The sequence below is a fragment of the Delphinus delphis genome, chromosome 17 (genome assembly GCF_949987515.2).
Source record: "Delphinus delphis chromosome 17, mDelDel1.2, whole genome shotgun sequence".
Lineage (NCBI taxonomy): Eukaryota > Metazoa > Chordata > Mammalia > Artiodactyla > Delphinidae > Delphinus > Delphinus delphis.
Genome location: NC_082699.1, coordinates 70,453,365 through 70,472,705, shown reverse-complemented (window position 1 = coordinate 70,472,705; position 19,341 = coordinate 70,453,365). Strand labels below are relative to the sequence as shown.

The 19,341-nt window shown below is 45.0% G+C and overlaps 1 long non-coding RNA gene across 1 annotated transcript in view; it reads right to left on the bottom strand.

Moving 5' to 3' along the window:
* The window catches only part of LOC132440382 (uncharacterized), a 158,710-nt gene extending 139,592 nt beyond the window's left edge, over window positions 1-19,118 (bottom strand). Inside the window, exons 1-2 of the long non-coding RNA XR_009522557.1 lie at window positions 19,043-19,118; window positions 14,738-14,921 (exon numbers count right to left, since the gene is read on the bottom strand). This is a non-coding gene — a long non-coding RNA (uncharacterized lncRNA). The remainder of the gene's footprint in view (window positions 1-14,737; window positions 14,922-19,042) is intronic.
* Window positions 19,119-19,341: the final 223 nt, after the last annotated feature.

Below are 19,341 nucleotides of genomic sequence, written 5' to 3'. Positions count from 1 at the left end.
AATTTCCTACATATTCACTTTAAAAAACAGATAGATGTAATAGACATGGTTTCTGCCTGCTCATCATCTCCTTGGGAAACTGCTTCCCCACCCCAGCCTTCAGTCTTTGGATTTGGGGAGACATCTGACCCACACCTGTTTAATGAGACAATTTCAATTCCCTGGCCAAAGGGATTATTCAGAGTGGGCATAGGACCCAAACACAGACAATTAGAGGCAATTCTGGGACTCAAGCCAAGATTATCAGAACCTAAACGATCTCTTCCCACTGAGTTTACCTCACTGGGAAACTATAAATTTGGAATGGCTAATGGCCATCTCTGCCACCTCATGGGGAAAGCTCTGCTGGATGGTCCCATGAGGTCTCTGCTGAGAGCCCAAAGCATTTGTCCCCAGAGCGTCTCTGACACTAACGAACACCAACAGGAAGCTTCTCATCAAACTTGCATGACAGCCCAGAAATGCCAAGGAAGTAACACCCCCAGGTGCAGCCTCAACCAGTGGGGGCAGAAGCCAGAGGTAAACGTCAATCCTTCTAGGGGTAAATTCTCAGCAGACAAATGTGAAAGGCTTTTTGACGGTCCTCAGAAGGGCTGGGTCACAATCAAGCCACAGTTGCCCACAGCAGTGACTTTGACAGCATACCTGTATTAGTCAGGATTCTCTAGAGAAACAGGACCGACAGAATATATACATAGTGAGGGGGATCTCATTGAAACAATTGGCTCATGCGATTGTAGGGGCTGGCAAGTCCAAAATCTGTTGAGCAAGCCAGCAGGCTGGAGATTCAGATAAAGGCTGATATTGCAGTTTTGAGTCTGAAATTCATAGACTGAAACCCAGCCAGGGGTTCTGTATTGCAGGCTAGAGGCAGAGTTGCCACTGCTTTGGAAAACTTCAGTCTTTATTCTTAGGCCGTCAACTGATTGCACGAGGCCCACCCACACGATGGAGGGCAATCCGCTTTACTTAAAGTCAACTGATTTAAATGTTAACCACATCTAAAGGATACCTTTACAGCAACATCTAGACTGGTGTCTTTTTTTGTTTTTTGGTTTTTTTTTCGGTATGCGGGCCTCTCACTGTTGTGGCCTCTCCTGTTGCGGAGCACAGGCTCCGGATGCGCAGGCCCAGCGGCCATGGCTCACGGGCCCAGCCGCTGCGCAGCATGTGGGATCTTCCCGGACCAGGTCACGAACCCATGTCCCCTGCATCGGCAGGCAGACTCTCAATCACTGCGCCACCAGGGAAGCCCCTAGACTGGTGTTTGAACGAGCCATTGAGCGCTATAGCCTAGCCAAGCTGACTCATAAAACTGACCATCACGATGCTCTTAAATCAGCTTTTTCCCCTTCATTCTCCCCACTCCCGCACTCCTGCTCCCTGAAATCACTTCCCAAGCTGCATCCAAGCCCTCATCTCAGGCTCTGCTTCCGGGGGAGCCCAGCATCCACCACATATAACATAAGTGGCCATCTTCCCCAGCTCCAACTCCTCAGAGATCTCACTATTTTAATCATTTCACACGTCTTTCCAGTGGCTTTCAAAAGCACTTTGATTACATACATGTAGCATAGCTATAACATATAATACAAAGCAGTATTAAATAAGTGAGTGCTACAGTCTAAATACTATGACTGTTTGGAGAAGAGGATGGTCAGAAAAGCTTTTAATAAGAAGAGGAAATTTTATCTGGGACTTGTAAGATGTGGAAGATTCAGACAGGTGGAGAAGAGAAGGCAGGTGCTTCCAGGACATGGGCCACATAATAATAGTTGACAGTTTAGTGAACACATACTACATGCCAACCATTCTTCTAAACCCTGTACGTGGATTAACTCACCTAATACTCACAATAACTTTGTGAAATATGCATATTATTTATACTTTACAGACAAGGAAACAGACATAGAGAAGTTTAAGGAACTTGGCCAAGGTTCCATGGAGCTGGGATTAAAACTCAGCAGTCCAGCACCAGGTCCCACACCAATAACCACTACCCTCCACCCCTCTCCCTAAGCTAGGATGTGTCTCTTTTGAGCTGAGATCAGGAGCTAGGTTTTTTGTTTGTTTGTTTTTCATATTTTGCTTTTTGTTTTTGTGGCTGTGCCACACGGCATGTGGGATCTTAGCTCCCCGACCAGGGACTGAAACCGCACCCCCTGCACTGGAAGCGTGGAGTCTTAACCACTGGATCACCAGAGAAGTCCCAGGAGCTAGGTTTTTAGCTGTTCTAATTGTGATAAAATACATATAACATAAAATTTACCATCTTAACCATCTTTAAGTATTCAGTTCAGTAGCGTTAAGCATATTCACACTGCTAACCAGAAATTCTTCATCTCACGAAACTGAAACTGTATACCCATTCAACAACAATTCCTTATTTCCCCCTCCCCCAGGAAGCCCCTGGGAACCACTATTCTGCTTTCTGTTTCTCTGAAAATCTCATACAAGTGGCGTCATACAGTATTTATCCTTTCGTGTCTGGCTTTTTTCACTTAGCATGATGTCTTCAAGGTTTATCTATGTTGTAGTGTGTGTCAGAATTTCCTTCCTTTTTAAGGCTGAATAATATTCTGTTGTTTTTGTATCCCACAATTTGTTTATCCTTCACCAGCCAATGGACATATGGCTTGCTTCCACCTTTTGGCTATTGTGAATAATGCTGCAATGAATATGGTTGTGCAAATATCTCTTCAAGACCCTCTTGCAGCTCTTTTGGTTATATGCCCAGAAGGGGAATTACTGGATCATATGGTAACTCTATTTTTTTAATTTTTTGAGGAACTGTCATACTGTTTTCCATAGCAGCTGCACTGTTTTGCATTCCCACCAACAATGCACAAGTGTTTCAATTTCTCTACATCCTCAGAGGAGCCCACCTTTCTGAACTGATGTGAAGGCAGGACATTGCGTGGAACTTCCCAGCAAACAGTCAAAGATACTGACCAGGACTCAGGTGACAGGATAGTACGCCAGACAGATTTGGAATGTATCCAACAAGAAATGAGAGAAGCCATGAAAGATAATTGTGTTCGCTGATGACAGAGCAGGAGGAGAACGGGAGATGAGGACTAAGCCTGGGGGAATAGCCCAGTTGGGTGGCACATTAATCCACAAGTGGCAGTTGCTAATTGTTTCTTAAAAGCTCATTCTCTAAGTTAAACATTTCCCTGCAGTCCCTACATTTGCTTAGCAAACCCTTTTGCATATTAAAATAAATACTAACTTCTCTCTGATGGAGCTACCCAAAATCAAAATTAGAGACACCAGTGATAGTTAACATCTGGAGACGTTTTCATTTTTCGTATATGTAATCCTTATAACAACCCTGCAGGATCGACATTATTATTCTACTGTAGTCTTACAATGGGGAGGCAAAGCAATGAATGCCCCTGGGAGAAGAACAAACTCTCCGGGCCTAATTGCATATTCTCCCCCAGGGTGGGGGGATTAGAAGGAAATAAGATTTCCAGCACCGAGAACGAGGCATTTGCTAGTTGGCAGGAACACTGTGCATTTAAAGTGTACGCACAAAGATCAGTGGTTGTCAGGGGTTTGGGGAGAGATGGGGATGAATAGGTGAAGAATTGGTGATTCTTAGGGCAGAGAAATTATTCTGTGTGATACTGCAATGGTGGGTACAAGTCATTCCATATTTGTCAAAACCCGTAGAACCTACAACACAAAAAGCGGATGCTCATGTAAACAATGCAGTTTAGTAAGTATTGATAATAACTAACTTAGACTTGTTAAGTAATAGAATCCGGACCCAAATTCAGATCTTCTGATGCTAGAGTCTGTAGTCCCTCTATTATTCCACCCCACTACGCTAGAAGAATAAGGTTTTCTTTCATATTTAAATGTTTTTCTACCTTCTAAAGCCCCCAGTTCTCTCACCATTACACAGAAGTTGACTGCAATGCACAGAGCGCAGGCACTTGCATGCATGATGACATCTGAGTTTCCTCCATCCAGATCCTGTGGCTTAGCTCCTCAGGCCACATTTTCAATGTGGGGCAGGACCCTCTGCCCAGGGCTAGCCCTACCCATAATCATACCAATAAACACACCAAGAAAATCAAGGCAAGGGTGAGGACAGAGATAGTAAACCACATAGGGATACCTAGGACTTTATGTCCTTCAAAAGAAAGACCTTTTTGTTTGTGGAGGAAGAATAAGATGGAATCGGTCATTCAATAAACATTTATTGGGGCCCTGGGAAACATACATGAGTAAGAATAGTTTTTGTCCTCAGTAAGATCACTGTCACAGGGGTGGGGTGGGTAAGGCCAGTTAGCCTATAATTACATGCAGGGGTAATACTCAGAATATTTTACAACTGGAAGAGCACAGAAGCCAACCAATCAGAACGGATGTTCAACTTTTCAGAACACACCCCAAGTCATAAATAAGCCACCTGGACATAACCAAGTGTATTAGTCAGCTCGGGCTGCCATAACAAAATACCATAGATCGGGTGGCTTAAACAACAGCAATTCAGGGAGAGAACTGGGTAGGAGATACAGATTTTGAGAGAAAGGAGAACTTAATGGTTAGGAACAGGGGCTCTGTAGACAGACTACCTGACTTTAAATCCCAGCTCCCACTTTCTTTTTTTATTAAGAGATTTTTTAAGAGGTTTTTTTTTTTATTGAAGTATAGTTGACATACAACTTTATATAAGTTACAGGTGTACAATATAGTGATTCGCAATTTTTAAAGATTATGCTCCATTTATAGCTATTATAAAATACTGGCTAGATTCTCTCTGTGTACAATATATCCTTGTAGCTTATTTTATACATAATACTTTGTACCTCTTACTCTCCTACCTCTGTATTGTCCCTCCCCCTTTCCCTCTTCCCACTGGTAATGACTAATTTGTTCTCTATATCTGCGAATCTGCTTCTTTTTTGCTGTATTCACTAGTCTGTTATCTTTTTTAGATTCCACATGTAAGTGACATCATACAGTATCTGTCTTCCTCTACTTATTTCACTTAGCATAACACCCTCCAAATCCAATCATGTTGCTGCAAATGGTAAAATTTCATTCTTTTTTATGCCTGAGTAGTATTCTGTTGTATATATATACCACATCCTTTTTATCCATTCATCTATTGGTGGACACTTAGGTTGCTTCCACATCTTGGCAATTGTAAATAATGCTGCTATGAACACTGCGGTGCATGTATCTTTTCAAATTAGTGTTTTTGTTTTTTTCAAACATATACCCAGGAGTGGAATTGTTGGGTCATATAGTAGCTCTATTTTTAGTTTTTTAAAAAACCTCCATACTGTTTGCCACAGTGGCTGCACCAATGTACATTCCCACCAATAGGACGTGAGAGTTCCCATTTCTCCACACCCTCTCCAGCATTTGTTATATGTGTTCTTTTTGATGATGGCCATTCTGACAGGTGTGAGGTGATATCTCAATTGTTGTTTTGGTTTTTTTTTCTCATTGTTGTTTTGATTTGCATTTCCCTGATGATCAGCGATGTTGAGCATCTTTTCATGTGCCTGTTGGCCATCTGCATTTCTTCTTTGGAAAAAGGTCTATTCCGGTCTTCTGCCCATTTTTAAAATCAGGTTATTTGTTTTTTTGATGTTGAGTCATATGTCCCAGCTCCTACTTTCAAGCTATGTGACTTGGAGCAAGTTACCTAATCATGCTGTGCCTCAGTTTCCTTGTATGTAAAAGAGGGTAATAATGATACCAAACTTGTCGGGAAAAAGAGGAGAAGGAAGAGGCAGAGACAAAGAAGAAACAGACGAAACCGCATTTCATTATTCTGATCCGCAACAATGATTTCCAGCAATATGTCTTTCAGCTCACTTATTCGTTCTTCTACCTCATTTTTTCTTCTATTGATTCCTTCTAGTGTATTTTTCATTCCAATTATTGTATCGTCCATCTCTCTTTGTTCATTCTTTAAATCTTCTAGCTCTTTGTTAAACATTTCTTGTATCTTCTCAGTCTGTGCCTCCCTTCTTTTTCGGAGATCTTGGATCATCTTTACTATCATTCCTCTGAATTCTTTTTCAGGCAGATTGCCTATCTCCACTTCACTTACTAGTTCTTCTGGAATTTTATCTTGTTCCTTTGTCTGGAACATATCTCTGCCATCTCATGTTGTCTGACTTTCTGTGTTTGTGATCTCTATTTCTCAGGCTGCAGGTCTGTAGTTTTTTTGCTTCTGATACCTGTCCACTGGCGGGTGGAGCTGGGTGTTGTCCCTGTGGTGGGCTCAGCCGTGTCACAGGGTATGTTTAGAGGCAGCTGCACACTCAGGACAACGTTAGGCAGCCTGTCTGCTGATGGCTAGGGCTGTGTTCCCACCCTGTTGGTTGTTTGGTCTGAGGCGTCCCAGCCCTGGAGCCGGCCGACCGTTGGGTGAGGCCAGGTCTCAGTGCCAAAAGGGTGACCTCCAGGAGAGCTCACACCAATGAATATTCTCTGGGGCCTCCGCCAGCAGTGTCCCTGCCCCGACAGTCAGCCACAGCTGACCCCCATCTCCCTAGGAGACCCTCCAAGACCCGCAGGAAGGTCTGGCCCAGGGTCCTATGCAGTCACTGCTTTGACCTGGGTTCCAATGCATGAGAAACCTTGTGTGCACCCTCCAAGAGTGGAGTCTGTCTTCCCCAGTCCTGTGGAGCTCCTGCACTCGAGCCCCGCTGGCCTTCAAAGCCAGATGCTCCGGGGCTCCTCCTCCCCATGCCAGACCCCCAGGCTGGGGAGCCTGGTGTGGGGCTCAGAGCTCTCACTCCTGTGGGAGAACCTCTGCAATATAATTATTTTCCAGCTGGTGGGTCACCCCCCTGGCACATATGGGATTTGATTATATCACGAAAGCGCCCCTCCTACTGTCTTATTGTGGCTTCTTCTTTGTCTTTGGATGCAGAGTATCTTTTTCAGCAGGTTCCAGTCTTTTTAGTCAACAGTTGTTCAGCAGTTAGTTGGGATTTTTGGTGTTTTCATGAGAGGAGGTGAGCTCAAGTCCTTCTACTCCACCATCTTGTCTCTAAGGGCAAGAAACCACATTTCTAAGAAGGCAGTGCTCAGAGATATTGTGCACCCGTGTTCATAGCGGCAGCATTCACAACAGCCAAAAGGTGGAAGCAACCCAAGTGTCATGCATCGATGCATGGATGGGTAAACAAGCTGTGGTGTATACACACACTGGAATAATACTCAGCACTACAAAGGAAGAGAATTCTGACACACACTGCTACATGGATGACCCTTGAGGACATTACGCTAAGTGAAAGAAGCCAGTCACAAGATGACAAATATTGCAGGATTCCACTTATATGAGGTCGCTAGAGTAGTAGTCAAATTCTAGAGAGACAGAAAGCAGAACGATGGCTACCTGGGGCAGCAAGGGAAGGGAATGAGTAGTTGTTATTTAATGGATATAGAGTTTCAGTTTTGCAAGATGAAGAAAGCTCTGTAGATGGGTTATCCAACAATGAGAATATATGTAACATTACTGAACTATACACATAAAAATGGTTAATATGGTATATTTTGTTACATATATTTTGCCACAATTAAATTTTTTTTTAATTTTAATGAGGGAGTAGTCGACAGTACTGAATTCTGCTGAGAAGTCGAGAGATCAGAACCAGAAAAGGGCCCTTGGCCTAATCAAAAGGCAGTAGTTGGTAAGGCTTCGAGAACAGCAATGCGGCTGAGAAACATGACTGTAGTGGTTTTTGGAGGAAGCGGGAGATGAGGAGGAAACAGAAAGCCAAGAAGCTTGCCCATAAAGGGGTCTAAAGCATGTGTCCACAGCCAAGAGAAATGGAGGCTGTGAAAAGGGACTTCTTCCCTCTTTATTAAATTCCTCTTTAAAACTGCAAAATTAAGGGATGCTCACCAAAACCACTTACACAACACGGCAACCCACAGAGAAAACATCAATGATCCTCCCTCCCCGCTCCACTCCACCCAGGTTACCTGTGTTAACAGCCCAGTGGTGCTCCATGCTTACACTGACATGAGTTAATGTACAGTATGTGCAAAGGCTCTGAAACAGAAGCAGGCTGTGTCCAAGGAAAAGTCTATGCCATCAGAGAACATGAGCAAGGAAGATGGGGTAGCTTGGGGAGGGAGAAGTGAAGTCATGAAAGACCCTGTGGGCCTGTACTTTATTCCAAGCGTGATAAGAAGTTATGAGAGGATTGGGGAAGGGGGAGATAGGATCTTTGTTGTGGTCTCAGAAATTACTCAGACTGCTGGGTAAAGAGTAGACTATGGCAAGGGTTGGAGTAGGGAGGTTAACTACGAGGCCCTAGCAAAGGTCCTGGTGAGAGTCAGCGTGGGCATCAGCAGAAAAGCTACAGACAACAAGTGCTGGAGAGGGTGTGGAGAAAAGGGAGCCCTCCTGCACTGCTGGTGGGAATGTAAATTGATACAGCCACTATGGAGAACGGTATGGAGGTTCCTTACAAAACTAAAAACAGAACTACCATAGGACCCAGCAATCCCACTACTGGACATATATCCTGAGAAAACCATAATTCAAAAAGACATATGCACCCCAATGTTCATTGCAGCACTATTTACAATAGCCAGGTCATGGATGCAACCTAAATGCCCATCAACAGATGAATGGATAAAGAAGATGTGGTACATATATACAATGGAATATTACTCAGCCATAAAAAGGAGCAAAACTGGGCCATTTGTAGAGACGTGGATGGATCTAGAGACTGTCATACAGAGTGAAGTAAGTCAGAAAGAGAAAAACATGTATTGTATATTAACGCATATATGTGGAACCTAGAAAAATGGTACAGATGAACCTGTTTGCAAGGCAGAAACAGAGACAGAGATGTAGAGAACAAACGTATGGACACCAAGGGGAGAAAGCGGCGGGGGGTGGGGGTGGTGGTGGGATGAATTGGGAGATTGTGATTGACATGTATACACTAATATGGATAAAATAGATAACTAATAAGAACCTGCTGTATAAAAAATAAATAAAATAAAATTCAAAAAAAAAGTCCTGGTGGGGCTTGCCTGGTGACGCCGTGGTTGACAGTCCGTCTGCTGATGCAGGGGACACGGGTTCGTGCCCCGGTCTGGGAAGAGCCCACATGCCGCGGAGCGGCTGGACCCGTGAGCCATGGCCGCTGAGCCTGTGCATCCGGAGCCTGTGCTCCGCAACGGGAGAAGCCACAGCAGTGAGAGGCCCGCGTACAACAAAAAAGAAAAAAAAAAAAAAGTCCTGGTGAGGAAGACCATGGCTTGGTCCAAGATGACAGGATGAGGGTGGTGAGAAGGGATTGGATTCAGAACACATTTTGAAGGGAAAGAGGAAAGAACTTGCCCCTGGATTCTGCCAATTTCTCAGAGTGGTTAAGAAAAGACCCCAAACTCACATAGGTTGGAAGAGGTAGAGCCAGGATTCAAAACCAACCTATCTATTCAACAAATGTTTAACGGGCATCTGTGGGAGACACTGGGGGATGGAACAGTGGATGAAACACAGTCCCACCCTCGTGAAGCCCCATCCTCTGGAGAGCCAGCACAGCACAGCACGGCCACCTAAGCCAGGCGGCCAGGTTCACGGCCAAGTCCTGCTGCTCAGCAGCTCTGTGACCTTGGGCAAGTTATGTGACCTCTGTGTGCTTCAATGTGAAATAACAGAAAATATACATACTGATCTCTGTCCCTGGCTCCTGGCACTGAGCTAAGACCCTTGGAATTTCCTAAGTGATAAGAACAGTAGGAGCATCTTTTGTTCTAATATTTGGCCTTTGACCCTAGTTCCTGACACAGAGCTCCTAAATCCCTTGGAATTTCCTGGGTGACAGGAATGTCTTTTGTTTAATGGGGTGACTCTTGGTGGGCTCTTGGATAACTTCAGGATGGGGGCTGGTCACCAGAAAGACAAAGCCATGATTAGAAGTTTGGAACTTTCAGCCCCTTCTCCATGGAAGGGGAGAGGGGCTGGAGACTGACTTAATGATCAGTCATGCTTATGTGATGAAGCCTCCACAAAAATCCCCAAAATGTGGGATTCAAGGAGTTTCCTGGTCAGTGAACCCATGTGCTAACATGGGTTAGCACATGGGTGGGTGGGACACCTCAACTCCACCAAGATAGATGCTCCCAGGCCTGGGACCCTTCCAGACCTTGCCTATGTACCTCTTCATCTGGCTGCTCACCTGTGTCCTTGATCATATCCTTTATCATATAATAAACCAGTAAACATAAGTGTTTCCTTGAGCTCTGTGAGCTGTTCTAGCAAATGACTGAACCCAAAGAGGGGGTCATGGGAACATCTGATTTATAGCCAGTTGGTCAGAAGCACAGATGACAGCCTGGATTCGCAACAGGCATTGAGTGGGGTGGGGACAGTCTGGTGGGACTGAGCCCTTAACCTGTGGAGTCTGCCCTAACTCCGGTTAGTGTCAGAACTGCACTGAACTAGAGGACACCCAACGGGTGTCAGCGGGTTGCTGGGTGTGGAACACCCACACATCTGGCGTCAGAAGTACCAGTGAGTGAGAGAGTAAAGGAGAAACACAGGCGTGGTTTTTCCTCCTCATCATCCTCCCTCCCTCACTGCTCACTGTGAATAGATGACTTAGTATAAAAGAGTGCTTAGAATAGTACCTGACACAGAGGAAAGGCTTTATAAACATTAGAGATTATTACTGCAGAAGTCAAGCTCTTAACCATCACACTGTCGGGCCTCAGTTTTCATTTCCCATCCTGACGATGCAAATTAACAGTGCATTTCTTCCTTCGTTCAACCAAACTGAGAAAGCAATGTTGAGGGTCCAATGGCAAATGACTCTATAAACACCAGAATTTATTAATAATAGTAATAATAATAAATATTAACTAATATCTATAAATTAGAAAAATTGCAATGTGTCAATTAATTAGAAAGAATGCCATATATTTTATATGTCTTGGTATGTATGTGCACTGAAGTAGAATGACAAAAGATAGGCCCCAAAATGATGTCACTGCATGGTAGGACCGTGATGGGATGAAGGATAATACTTGATTTCTTTTTTTTTTAAGTTCACCATAATGAGACTGGATTCATTTCCTAACCATAAAAGCAACCATAAACGTTTGTTAACGTTTTAATAGCTGGGCAAAGGATGTGTAAGCCCAAAGGAAACGGGAAGGCACCCATGTCCTTTCCCTTTGCTTTCACCTCAGGATGTGCCCTGAAACATGAAAAGGCACCAACTAGTCACCATCGTCCCGAGGTGAGACGACACAGGGATGACTCACAAGTGGCTTCTGACGCCAGGCAGCTCCTGAGCCAGGAGAGAACAGGACAGCAGGCAGCAGCCAGCCAGCTCTGCAGAGAATCCTCACTCTCTGAAGGAACTGGGGGCAAGGGGGCGGCGTGGCAGGGTCGGGAGAGCTAACACCATGTTCTCACCCTGAACCACACAAGGCCAGACGCCTAATTAATCGTGTGAATTGCAAAGAGGGAACTTTAAGCAAACAGGCAGACCTAACGCACTGTGGAATTAAAGAATATCCAAGTTTAGAAACCCCCAGTCTGACTCCCTCTACGTGCAATAAAAATCAAAAACCCTCAGCATCAAGACTTGCTTTGCTTCAGCTCCCCACAGAGCCCTGCACAAGGCCAGGTACACAGGAAATGCTGGGCTTTGATTATTTTAATCGATATCTCTTTTCCCTACCCAACAGCTATTGCTCCCTTTCCCGATAAAAAGCCTCAGTTTCCATTTGAGGAACCATCCCTTTCACGGCTCTTGGTGGGCCTGTCAATCAAGGTGACCTTCCTCCCCCTACCCAGCAGGTAGGCACTGAGCCTGAGCCAAGCCAGTCAGAGGCTCTCTTCCTCCAATAGAGGCGGAGTAGATTCCACCAAGCCTTTTCATGGGCTCAAGTTTTACCCAAATCCCTAGAGCTGAAACAGTCTTTATCGTTTTAGAGTCCTGGTTCTGCAGCCTTTCTCCACTTCTGAGAACTCCTCAGTATCCTTGCAATAAAGCCCTTTTTTATTTAAGGAAGCCAGAGTCCTGTTTCTGTTGCTTGCACCCAAAGAACCCAAACTTTGCTATTCAGCATCAAGAAGAAACTCAGATATAAACAATGAAAATAATTAGCATTGATCTGCTTACTATTAATAAACAATTTGCCCACCCATTGTCTCTTTTGCACTTACCGCAAACCAGCAGCTCAGAGAGGTTCAATGCCTTCCTCTAGGCCACACAGCTAGCAAGTGACCGAAATTTGGCCTCAGCCCAGCGTGTGAGCCTCCTGGGCCAGGAGCTCTGCAGCCTGGATGGGAATCTCTGCTGCATCACCCCTCCCCATCCTAGTCAGTCCTTCTCTGGCTTTGAATTTTTCTCTACTTGCAAGTTGTGTATAGCTAGTTTACAAATTCCTCAAGGACAGGAAGAAGCTCTTTCTCCTGCTCCTCCTTTTCAGGGCCAGGGCTCCACGGAGAATCTAAGTGTCCAGGCCCCATGCAAGTTTTCGATGCTAGAACCTCTCATGAAAAGTGGAGTCAGCAAATGAGCAAACCTCAGTCCTCGGCAGTATTCATGCCGGTGACATCTATCCTAAGTCCCAGGGTACAGTGCTGTAGGACATGGAACAAAAGCTTCCATCCTAGTGAAAAAAATATTCTACAGAAGAACAATATAATAATATATTACATCTACAATATACAATTATATGTATTTATATATACAGTTGACCCTTGAACAACATGGGTTTGAACTGCACAGGGCCACAGATTTTTTTCAATAAATAAAGCTGGCCCTCTGTATCTGCTGATGCCAAGTCCGCAGACTCGGAAGGCCAACGATGGGATTTGAGAATCTGCGGATTTTGGTGTCTGCAACTGGTCCTGGAACCAATCCCCATGACACCTAGGGATGACGGTAATATAAAACCAGGTAGTAATACATGTGCTGAAGAGAAAAAGCAAAATAAAGAGCCAGAGGTGGGGACTTCCCTGGTGACGTAGTGGTTAAGAATCCGCCTGCCACTGCAAGGCACACGGGTTCAAGCCCTGGTCCAGGAAGATCCCACATGCTGCAGAGCAACTAAGCCTGTGCGCCACAACTACTGAAGCCCACATGCCTAGAGCCCCATGAGCCACAACTACTGAGCCCACGTGCCACAATTACTGAAGCCCGCACACCTAGAGCCCGTGCTCCGCAACAAGAGAAGCCACTGCAATGAGAGGCCCGTGCACAGCAACAAAGAGTAGCCCCCGCTCACCACAACTAGAGAAAGCCTGCACACAGGAACAAAGACCCAACGCAGCCAAAAATAAATAAATAAATTTATTTAAAAAAAAAAAAAGAGCCGGAGGTGGAGTTTTACATGGGGGGCAGGGGAGTATATTTTAGTAGAGATTGGAGTGGGGGGCTATCTGGGGAGGAGGGTGCAAAGCAAGCAAGCACAAAGGTACAGAAGAGGCTTTTGGTGTGTGCAAGGAGCTTCCCAGAGGCCAGTGCTGCCCTGATGGGGCTAACAGTGATCGGGGGTGGGGAGGCAGGCAGAGGCCAGAGGAGGTGAGGCCACTAGGGTTTCGGTAAGGACTTGCATTTGGTCCCAAGTGTGATCGGGAGCTATGGGAGGGTCGCGGGGGGGAGAGAAGACAATAACATCATCTGACTTCTGTTTGAAAAAGTCATTCTGCTGGTGGAAACAACCCAAATGTCCATCACTGCATGATGGCAAAACAAAACGTGGTATATCCGTCCAGTGGGCTATTGTTTGGCCGTAAACAAGAATGAAGTACTAATACATGCCAGACATACACCAAGAAAGACGTACTGTATGATTTCATTCATAGGAAAGACCCCGAATAGGCAAGTCCATAGACACAGAAAGCAGCTTAGTGGTTGCCAGCGGGAGAGGGGATGGGGAGTGACTGGAGATACAGAGTTTCCTTTTTGGGGTGATGAAAATGTTCTGGAACTAAAGAGTGATGATGGTCACACAACACTGTGAATGGACTAAATGCCACTAAATTGAACACTTTAAAATCATTAAAATGGCGACTTTCACACTCTGTGTATTTAAATATTTTAAACAATCTAAAAATAACTGAAAAATAAAAAGCTCATTCTGGCTTATGTATGCAGAGAAGGGATGGGGGAAGAAGGAAACAGAGACCAATAGGAAAGTTCATCCAGCTCTGCCTCTGGCTTTCGCAGACTCCTTCCCTTCTCCAAGCCTCAAATCCTTCCTCCATGAAAATGGAAATTCTCTGGGTACATGTATATGTATGGCTGAGTCGCTCTGCTGTGCACTTGCAACTATCACAACATTGTTAATTGGCTATACTCCGATATAAGAGAAAACGTTTAAAAAAAAAAAAAAGAAAAGAAAATGGAAATTCTCACAGGCCCAAACTCTTGGGCTTGGTGAGAGGATTAGAATACTTTTGAGGTGACCCAGGGCTCAGCCCATGGATCTTTCCTCTTTCTGACTCAGACTCACTCCCCTGCAGATCTCATCCAGGTTCATGGCTTTGAATTCCATCTCTCAACTTAACTCCAGCCAGCTGTCTCACCTGAGCTCCAGCTGGCTGACTCAGCATCTCCACTTGAGTGTCTAACAGGCACCTCCAGCTTACCGTGTCCAAAACAAACTGTTGAGCTCTGCCCCTCCCCTAATGTTCAACCTTGCTCCCTATCTCTGTACATGAAAACTCCATCCTTCCAGGTGGAGGGCACATATCTAGGAGTCCTTGACTTACCTCTCACGCTTATCCAATCAGTAAATGCAGCCGACTCTGCCTTCAGAATACATCCAGAATCCGACCCCCTTCTGGTCCAAGCCACCATCACCTCTAGCCTGGACTACTGCAGTAGCCTCCTGTCTCTCCCAGCTTATGCTGTTGGCCCCTTCATGCTGTTCTCAACATAGCAGCTCCAGAGATCCTGTTCAAATATAAGTGGTACCATGTCAACCCTCTGCTCAACCAAAAATGTGCCCACTGAAGACCCTTGCATTTGTCCCTTCCACCTGCTCTCCCAGATACCCATGTGACTCACGCCCTTGCCTCCCCCGTGTCAACATTCAAAGAGACCTTCTCAGCGAGGTATCTGCTGGCCACCCATTTAGGGTTGCCAGAGAAAGTACAGGATGCTCAGATAAACAAAGAGTAACTTTTTAGTATGACAATGTCCCATGCAATATCTGGGACATTTTTGCATAGGGCAGACTTATACTTTAAAATGTTCTGTTGCTAGATGAATGGATAAAGAAGATATGGTATATATATATATATATATATTTATTTATTTATTTATTTATTTATATATATTTATATATTTATATATATATATACACATACACACACACACACATACACACACACACACACACACACACACAATGGAATATTACTCAGCCATAAAAAAGAATGAAAATTTGCCATTTACAACCACATGGATGGGTCTGGAAGGTATTAGTGAAGTAAGTCAGATAGAGAAAGACAAATACTGTATCTTATCACTTACATGTGGAATCTAAAAAATAAAACTAGTGAGTATAACAAAAACAGAAACAGACTCACAGATACAGAGAACAAACTAGTGGTTACCAGTAGGGAGAGGAGAGGGCGAGTGGCAATATAGGGGTAGGGGATTAAAAAGGTAAAAACTACTGTGTATAAAATAAGCTACAAGGATGTATTGTACAGCACAGGGAATATAGCCATTATTTTACAATAACTTTAAATAGAGTATAATTTATAAAAATATTGAATCAATATGTTGCACACCTGAAACTAATATAATATTGTAAATCAACTATACTTCAATAAAAAAAATATAGTTAAATAAAATTATCTGTTGTTTATCTGAAATGCCAATCTAATTAGATGTCCTGTATTTTTATTTGCTAAGTCTGGTAACCCTAACTAAAAATGGTAACCGTCATCATCCCAATAGTAGTAAGTCCCTTCCCTGCATTTATTTTTCTCCCTAGCATTTATCACCACCTAACCTAGCATATGTGTTACTCTTTTATTTTGTGTATTGTCTGTCTATACAGTAGCTACATGTGGCTACTGGGCATCTGAAATGAGGCTAGTACTACTGAGGATCTGAATATTTTATTTTATTTCAATTAATTTCAATTTAGAAGTGGAAACTTGATTTAGTTATTGGACAACTTTAAGTGTGTTTAGGAAAACTAGCATAAGGAAAACTACTTTTCAACTATAAATTTTATGAAATCGAAATACAAATCATGTATTTCCAATGAAACTTCAGCATTCATCGTTATGAGATGCACCATAAGTGTAAATTACACATTGAATTTTAAAGATTTACTACAGAAAAAAAGAATACACAGTATCTTATTAATAAATATAATTTTTTATATTGATTACATGTTGAAATGATAGTTTTCTGAGTATATTAGATTAAATATACTATTAGAATTAACTTTACCTGTTTCTCTTTACTTTTATTAATGTGCCTACTAGAAGTTTTTTGATTGTGTATGTGGCTCACACTGTATTTCTTTTGGACAGTGCTGCCCTAGAATGTAGGCTCCTTCAGGGCTTGGTTTCCCTAAAAGCAGAGCTGAGACCAGGGTGGCGAGCCTATCGTTTATTCTGTGATACCAGGAAGCAGAAGCAAGAGACTGGGGATAGTGAGAAAGAAAAAAAAGTCAATATAAGCACGCATTACTAAGGTCGATGTTGATAACAAGAACTCCACTTCACGAGGACTTAAGAGTTACAGAAGGCCTCCCAGAATCATCTCCTGAGAGACAGGAAGCTGCAGGCTTTATCTACCAGCTCCCACCCCACTGTTGAGGGCTGCTCCCAGGGGTGTTAACACTTCTGGCTGCACCTGTTCATGGGACAAAGAAGTTCCCGCTGTTTTGGAAAAAAACCAGAAAACCCCACAACTGGAGTCATAGGAAGCACACTGGCAGTCTGAGGCAAGCCGGGACTTGCAAGAGACTGTCCACCACATGGACAGCTGAAATCAGAGGTGGACCGAGGGGACATGATGGTGCAATTCTCTTGTTCAGCTTTTCATCCCCAAAACCTAGAACAGTGCCTGGAACATAGTAGATGTTCAATAAATAATTTTGGAAAAAAAAAAAGTAAATATCTGCGTTCAGAAAAACACATACAGGGCTTCCCTGGTGGCGCAGTGGTTGCGAGTCTGCCTGCCGATGGAGGGGACACGGGTTCGTGCCCCGGTCCGGGAAGATCCCACATGCCGCGGAGTGGCTGGGCCCGTGAGCCATGGCCGCTGAGCCTGCGCGTCCGGAGCCTGTGCTCCGCAGCGGGAGAAGCCACAGCAGTGAGAGGCCCGCGTACCGCGAAAACAAACAAACAAAAAACACATACACATTGAATTGCCACTATGGGCTCAGTTTACAAATGCTCAATAAATAACAGAATTCCTGCCCTCAAATTTCACTAGCTTTTCTGACCAGAAATTGTTCTTCTCGCTTCTTAATAAACAATTATATCAAACACCTCAACCTCCTCCTAGGTGGATGTCATGGAGACCAGTCTTTTCTGCACCTTCCTCCACAAGACCTAAGATGGCAGACGGGGTTAGAACGTGGAATATGAGTTTCCTCAGCAAGAAACTTAGTCTCCTCTTTCAGCCTATGGTCCTCAAAGGGAACAGAACAGGGCTTCCCTGGTAGCGCAGTGGTTGAGAGTCCGCCTGCCGATGCAGGGGACACGGGTTCGTGCCCCGTGGAGCGGCTGGGCCCGTGAGCCATGGCCGCTGGGCCTGCGCGTCCGCAGCCGGTGCTCCACAACGGGAGAGGCCACAACAGTAAGAGAGGCCCACGTACCGCAAAAAAAAAAAAAAAAGGAACAGAGCAGATTGGGGTGTATATTCGCAGCCCATAAAAGATGCTCCAGTAAATGTAGTTTCTCTCTTGTCCTATTTCATTGTGCACACAGCAAGTGCTAGTGAATGCTGAACCAACACGTTCCGAGCTCCATGGAAAGGATCCAGGACGGTCGACCGCCACCCCAGTACCAACAAAGGACCAGCCCCTGAGAAAACGCTTACACCACCACGTTCCCAGAAACACAAATGAGACTGCACTTACTTAGAGACATAAAGAGGGTCACGTAGGCTTCCCTGGTGGCGCAGTGGTTGAGAATGTGCCTGCCAATGCAGGGGACACGGGTTCGAACCCCCGTCTGGGAGGATCCCACATACCGCGGAGCAACTGGGCCCGTGAGCCACGACTACTGGGCCTGCGCGTCTGGAGCCTGTGCCCCGCAAAAAGAGAGGCCGCAACAGTGAAAGGCCCGCGCACCGCGATGAAGAGTGGCCCCAGCTCTCTGCAACTACAGAAAGCCCTCGCACGGAAATGAAGACCCAACACAGACAAAAATTAATTATTTTTTTTAAAAAATGGATTAATGAATTACTAAAGAAAAGCACTGGGGGACTTCCCTGGTGGCGCAGTGGTTGAGAGTCCACCTGCCGACGCAGGGGACACGGGTTCCTGCCCCGGTCTGGGAGGATCCCACATGCCGCGGAGCGGCTGGGCCCGTGAGCCATGGCGGCTGGGCCTGCGCGTCCGGAGCCTGTGCTCCACAGCAGGAGAGGCCACAACAGTGAGAGGCCCGCGTACCGCAAAAAAAAAAAAAAAAAAAAAAAGGGGTCATCTGCTACTTGTATCGACCAGCGTTCCTTAATTTATCTCTCTGAGGCAACAGGTTTCCGCCCCTAACCAAGACCCTTAATTATCCACACCCTATGCCTTTTCACAGCATTCATCTCTACAAGACAGGCCTTCTAGCTGTAATTACGGAAGAGCAATTCCTTTGGCTGCATCGGAAGGCAGTACCTTTCGTCTCCCGGATTTCCCACCCTACAGTCTCACAGCGGGTGAAACCCAAGGGTAAGGAGTGATGCTGACTCTCCTAACCAGTAAGGCTTCGGGGGTGTAGGGAGGGGGAAAGAGGAGGGGACACGACTAAAGAAAAGGAGAAAAAACAAAAACAATAAACCAAGTGTAAAAAGCAAGTCCACAATGGAGACTTATAAAGCAAAAGTACCTCAGAAATCATGACTTGAACGTCAGGAGGCTGGGGCGGAGCCAAAGCCAAACATACTCCGAATCCTAGTTCCTTTTCCACTTCCTAGACACGTGGAAAGACTACAGTTCCCAGCAGCCTTTGCAGTACAAGCTGATGCCCATGTGACCAGCCCCGGCCAATGGGGTACGAGGGGAAATTATAGCTGCGTCATGGTCTTCTCCCACTCTACCCCGCCCCCTGCCCGCTGCCTTGGGAGCCGTGGGTTGAGATGGTGGCGGCGCCCGGGACTGCGGCAGCCTGGATCAGGGCATCACTGC